Source organism: Bos indicus x Bos taurus, chromosome X, assembly GCF_003369695.1.
Source record: "Bos indicus x Bos taurus breed Angus x Brahman F1 hybrid chromosome X, Bos_hybrid_MaternalHap_v2.0, whole genome shotgun sequence".
NCBI classification, from domain to species: domain Eukaryota; kingdom Metazoa; phylum Chordata; class Mammalia; order Artiodactyla; family Bovidae; genus Bos; species Bos indicus x Bos taurus.
Window position 1 is genome coordinate 79,358,392 of NC_040105.1, and position 6,511 is coordinate 79,364,902.

Consider the following 6,511-nt stretch of genomic DNA (forward strand, 5'->3'; position numbering starts at 1 on the left):
GGTTTCCAGGTATTTGGAAACTTCTCCTGTTTTAAGACTCCCTCCCCAGGACAGGTATCCATCCCTAACTCTTTTGTCTCTCTTTTTATCTTTTACATTTTGTCCTACCTCCTTTTGAAGACAGTGGGCTGCCTTTCTGGGTATCTGGTGTCCTCCACCAGTGTTCAGAAGTTGTTTTGTGGTATTTTCTCAGCGTTCAAATGATCGTTTGATGAATTTGTAGGGGAGAAAGTGGTCTCCCCGTCCTATTCCTCTGCCATCTTAGGACCGCCTCTCAATCTGCTTTAGTATTGTGTCTCACCCTCTTTTGTTAACAAATGATCACTCAAGTAGAGCAATGAAATACATTGTCTATTAAGGAGTGCTCATTTCTCACCTGTTTAAAAATCATTTTTGATGTTTGAAAATGTAGATCACTGGGACTTTCTAGAGGTAGGATTCAGGAATTTGCATTTTTAACAAGGCTTCAATTGATTTTTTTTTTCTGCACTCTAAAATGTGTGTGTACTTCTAAAAAAAGTTGAGAAAAGATATACTTTGTGACATCCTGTGAATGCACCCTTTCATGAATTCCCAAATCAATTAAACTTATAGATTGTCTTAGTCCCTTCCTTCTCCCCCAATCATCCTAGGAATATCAGAAGTACAGATTTGACCTGTGAAATCATCTTGTTGGCAGCCCATCACAAGGTTACCTAAAAGGATACATATAATTAAGAGAAATAACAAATACAATTCCAATGATTAAATGTATATTCAATGTTGCTGGTTAAGTGTTTTTCAAATATAATCTTATTCTTAAAAGTAAGAAGTGTTATAGACCATATTCTAATTCAGTATTTGGAGAAATTAAGGTTCATAGGGATTGCATGCCTGTTCAGTCATGTCCCACTCTTTGTCACCCCCATGGACTATAGCCTGCCAGGCTCTTTTGTCCATGGTATTTTTCAGGCAACAATACTGTAGAGGGTTGCCATGTCCTCCTCCAATTCCTCCACAGTATCTTCTCAACCCAGGGATCCAATCTGTGTCTTCTGCATTGGAAGGTAAATTCTTTACCACTGAACCACTGTGGAAACCCTCATATGGGTAAGGTAACATGTTAAAGTCATACAGTTATTGGTGGAACCTGGATTAGAACACAGGTTTTTGTTTCAAGCTCTCATGCTTTTTCTAAATTATCTCTGGTCATAAAAAAAAAAAAAAAATGTCCCTATGTCACTAAATTCTCTATTTCTTTCATGATGCAGTAGCAACTATCCATACATGTCTATTCCAGTGTAATTAACTTAATATCTTTATTTAAAATTAATTAATTGAATTGAATACAAATCTAGTTGCCTGATCACACTGAGTAGGTTTCTGATCTACCCAGTAGGTTTCAGAAAAATATTTTAAAAATCAAGCTGAAGGATGGGAGTTGCAGGATGTGTGATCAGCTTGTGCAGAGTTGGCTGGTGGATGGTAAAATTAGAGGGTTATTTCACAGGGGTTAACATCAATGCTCAGGCTCCAGTAGGTCAGAGTCTACATATTCATGGTCACCAAATAGTTAACTTCTTCCATATGGTAGAGTTTTTAGCATCTGTAAAACAACTCAAGAAACTGTTATCTATGTATTTCAGGGAAGAGCTAAAGATTCTGTGACTGACACATGGCTGATTTACTGTTCAAATTGTTACCAGTTCTCTTGGTCTATCTGATGCTTTGGTCACTACATGGTCACATCCTTTCAATCATTAATTCTTGTGTCAGGCTTTTGTGACTCAGTGGAGACTTGAGAGACTGGCTTTTCTACACTTAAGATGCAGGTAGAGTGCATGGATGTAGGTGTCTGTCCCTGGAAGGTCCCATAGGGTCCTGCTCCATTATAAGGATATAGGCTAATATTAATTATGGTCAAACCGAAACTATCTAAAGTTTCCTCAGAATACAGTGGATACCTAACTAGCTTTGTAATCTTGTTTTTCCTCAGCACTGTCAGTTCTAAAAGACTCTGCATTAAAAATTATCTCTCAGGTTGGTGAAAACTTCTCTCCTTATCTTAAAGCCACCGACTCCTTGTTCTTGCTTTCCCACTGCTAAATAAAGAAAACTTGTACTTAAAATTGGGTTAAAACTGGTCATATAACCAAACCCCCAACCTTATCCACACCCATTAATCCTTTCTCCATCCCACTGGCATCCCCAGACTCCCTTCACCCCCTCCACACCATGATATAGAAGCTGTACCCCGTGTACCCAGAAGAATGAGGAGGCCTCCTTTCATAAAAACCAGACAAAAGATAACCAATTGAACTGCCAACTTTATTAAGGCGATGGAATTGTCATTTATTTTTAAATTACATGGCATATTTCTGAGTCCATTCCTGAGAAATTCTATCATACTTCCCCCTATCCTTTCCGTAGAGCTTAGCTATCTCAGGCACCAAAGAATCATCTGGGTTGGGGTCGTACAATATGGAACAAATGGATAACGATACTTTCGGTGACCACTCAGATGTAAGAATGTCCAGGCAGATGCTTCTGTTTCTGTTAACGTTTGGGTGGTAAATCCTGGTGGTGAATGAAGTCTTTGCTAGTTTAAAAGGATAATTGGAAGGAAACTGGATCCTTAAAAAAAAAAAAAAAGACTCCTCCCTGATAGGGGCTGTCATTAGGCCACATTCTGGCCACTTGCCAGTGGAACATGTCGTCATCCACTGGCCCTGCCGAGCATTGACCAGGGCGATCGCAGGGCAGATCTAGGAGCTTCTTGTGGATGCACCTCAGGGCCATCATTTGCTACACATGACCAGTCCTTGGCTCTGGGCCTTGTGACAGGAAGAAGGCTATGGCGATGCTCACAGGGTGGGAAGAGCAGTGTTAGACCACACTGGCAGATGGGTGGGCTGAAGGGGTCGAGGTGGGCATCCTGGCAGGGGAATGGTGGCAGAAAAGGAAACTGAGGAGGGAGGGAGTAGGGCACTTCACCAGACCTGATGAGCTACTGGACACTAGTCGTTTCTGGCCACAGCTTCCTCCTGCTGTCCAGAGCTGGGAGACAGTCAACTGAAGGCCGGACAGCTGGGAGAACACACCACCTGGAGACACCGGCTCCTGGAGACACAGCCGCACCCTCCCCAGGCTGCCAGCCTCTGCTGCTCAGCCCTGCCAACTACACTGAGGCCCTGGGGACAGGCAAGGACCCGCTCCGTGAGGTCACAAAAGTCACAATGATGATTCAGCGAAGCGTCTCCAAAGGCGGGTCTCACCTTGGTGTCAGGGGGCGGGGTTGACAATATAAGGGGTGGGGCAGAGTAGGTGAAGAGAGGAGAGGGCAGAGTTTGGAATGGAAGGAGACAAAGACAGAGAGAGGAGGTGGAGGGTCCGGGATCTGGGGAGCGAGTGAGTGTTGGGCAGGCCAGGGGCTGCCTGGCATACACAGTGCTGGCACTCTGGTCTGGCAGGCCGGGCGACACAAACTGTTCACCAATGAGAGTTACCGCATTAAGTAAGAACAGTTCAATATATTCCCCTCATCCCCTCAATAACACAGATTGGCATTGGTTTTATACAAATTCATTCTCTCTCATATATATATATATATATATACATATATATATATATACACATACATATAATTGTGAGGGAAGTACGTACTTTCTGGCTTTTATTTCCAGATACTTGTGTGTGTGTGTTTCCTAAGAGAAACATTGTTTTATATGATCAACAAAGTTAGCATTGTTGTAATATGTTTATTTTTAAAATTGTTTTAATTGGAGAGTAATTACAATACTGTGATAGTTTTTACCATGTATCGACATGAATCGGCCGCAGGTATACATGTGCCCCCCATCCTGAACCCCTCCTCCCCACCCTCCCCACCCTATCCCTCTGGGTTTTTCCTTAGCACCGGTTTTGGGTGCCCTGATTTATGCATCCAACCTGCATTGGTTATCTATTTTATATATGGTATCACCAGGCTCCCCCACCCCTGGGGTTCTCCAGGCAAGAACACTGGAGCAGGTTGCCATTTCCTTCTCCAATGCATGAAAGTGAAAAGTGAAAGTGAAGTTGCTCAGTCGTGTCCGACTCTTAGCGACCCCATGGACGGCAGCCTACCAGGCTCCTCCATGCATGGGATTTTCCAGGCAAGAGTACTGGAGTGGAGTGTCATTTCCTTCTCTGTTATATATGGTAATATACATATTTCAATGCTCTTCTCTCAAATCATCCCACCCTAGCCTTCTCCCACAGAGTGCAAAAGTCTGTTCTTTACATCTGTGTCTCTCTTTCTTTCTTTCATATAGGATCATTGCCACTGTCTTTCTAAGTTCCATATATATATATATATATATATATATATATATATATATATATGCATTAATATACTGCATTGGTGTTTCTCTTTCTGACTTACTTCACTCTGTATTATAGGCTCCAGGTTCATCCACCTCATTAGAACTGGCTCAAATGCATTCCTTTTTATACCTGAGTAAATATTCGATTGTGTATATGTACCACAACTTCCTTATCCATTCATTGGTCAATGGACATCTAGGTTGCTTCTATGTCCTAGCTATTGTAAATACTGCTTCAGTGAACATTGGGGTACATGTATCTCTTTCAGTTCTGGTGTCCTCAGGGCGGATGCTTAGCAGTGGAATTGCTAGGTCATATGGCAGTTCTAGTCCCAGGTGTTTTGTTGTTGTTGTTGTTGTTGTTTTTTCCAAAGGTATCTCCACACTGTTCTCCATACTGGCTATACCAGTTTGCATTCCCACCAACAATGTAAGAGGACTCCCTTTTCTCCACATCCTCTCCAAAAGTCTGTAAAACTTTTAATGATGGCCATTCTAACCAAGATGAAATAATACCTCATTGTGGTTTTGATTTGCATTTCTCTAATAATGAGTGATGCTGAGCATCATTTCGTGTGTTGGTTAGCCATCTGTGTGTCTTCTTTGGAGAAATGTATGTGTAAATCCTCTGCCCACTTTTTTATTGGGTTGTTCATTTATCTGGTATTGAGCTGCATGAGCTGCTTATGTATTTTTGAGAGTCATTCTTTGTTAGCTGTTTCATTTGCTATTAATTTCTCCCATTCTGAGGGCTGTATTTTCACCTTACTGATAGTTTCCTTCATTGTGCAAAAGCTTTTAAGTTTACTTAGATCACATTTGTTTGTTTTTATTTACATTACTCTGGGAGGTGACTCATAGAAGATCTTGCTGTGAATTATGTCAGAGAGTGTTCTGCCCCCTAAGAGTTTTATAGTTTCTGGTCTTACATTTAGGTCTTTAATCCACCTTCAGTTTATTTTTCTATATGATGTTAGAAAGTATTCTAATTTCATTCTTTTACACATAGTTGACTAGTTTTCCCTTCAACACTTTTTGAAGAGACTGTCTTTTCTCCCTTATATATTTTTGCCTCTCTGGTCAAAGGTAAGTTGTCCATAGATGCATGCATTTATCTCTGGACTTCCAATTTTGTTCCACTGATCTATATTTCTGTCTTTGTGTCAGTACCATACTATTTTGGTGACTGTAGCTGTTTAGTAGAGTTTGAAGTCAGAAAGGTTGATTCCTCCAGTTCCATTCTTGTTTATCAAGATTGATTTGGCTATTCATTTTTTTTTTTTTTTTGCTGTTTCCATAAAAATTGTGAAGCTATTTTTTCTAGTTCTGTGAAAAATAACATTGGTGGTTTAGTACAGATTGTATTGAATCTATAGATTGCTTTGAGTAGTAAACTCACTTTTATTACATTAATTCTTCCAATCCAATAGCATAGTATATACTTCTCCATCTATTTGTGTCATCTTTGATTTTTTCATTAGTGTTTTATAGTTTTCAGTATAAGATTTTTAGTTTCTTTAAATACATTAATTCCTAAATATGTTATTCTTTTTGTTGCAATGGAGAATGGGATTGTTTCCTTAATTGCTCTTTCAGTTCAGTTCAGTCACTCAGTAGTGTCTGACTCTTTGTGACCCCATGAATCGCAGCACGCCAGGCCTTCCTGTCCATCACTAACTCCTGGAATTTATTCAAACTCATGTCCATTGAGTTGGTGATGCTATCCAGCCATGTCAGTCTCTGTCATCCTCTTATCCATGTGCCCCCAATCCCTCCCAGCATCAGGGTCTCTTCCAATGAGTCAATTCTTCCCATGAGGTGGCCAAAGTATTGGAGTTTCAGCTTCAGCATCAGTCCTTCCAATGAACACCCAGGACTGATGTCCTTTAGGATGGAGTGGTTAGATCTCCTTGCAGTCCAAGGGACTCTCAAGAATCCTCTCAAACACCAAAGTTCAAAAGCTTCAGGATGTTCTATCAATCCAGGTATTTACCTTCCTGAATTTTGATCAATATGTATGTTTATTTGTGTATGTGTTAATTGTCAAACAAACAATGATTTTGGTGGGTTTTTTTGTTTTTGTTTTGGTGCTTTAATGCCTTAAGATGTTACACATTGTTTTTTTTTTTTAACCTATGCAGTTAAATTTTTTCTAGAAATAGCATTTG

General features: G+C 40.4%; 1 pseudogene; it reads right to left on the reverse strand.

Annotated features, from left to right (window-relative positions):
- Positions 1-2,342: 2,342 nt before the first annotated feature.
- On the reverse strand, positions 2,343-2,778 carry LOC113887415 (annotated as a pseudogene).
- Positions 2,779-6,511: the final 3,733 nt, after the last annotated feature.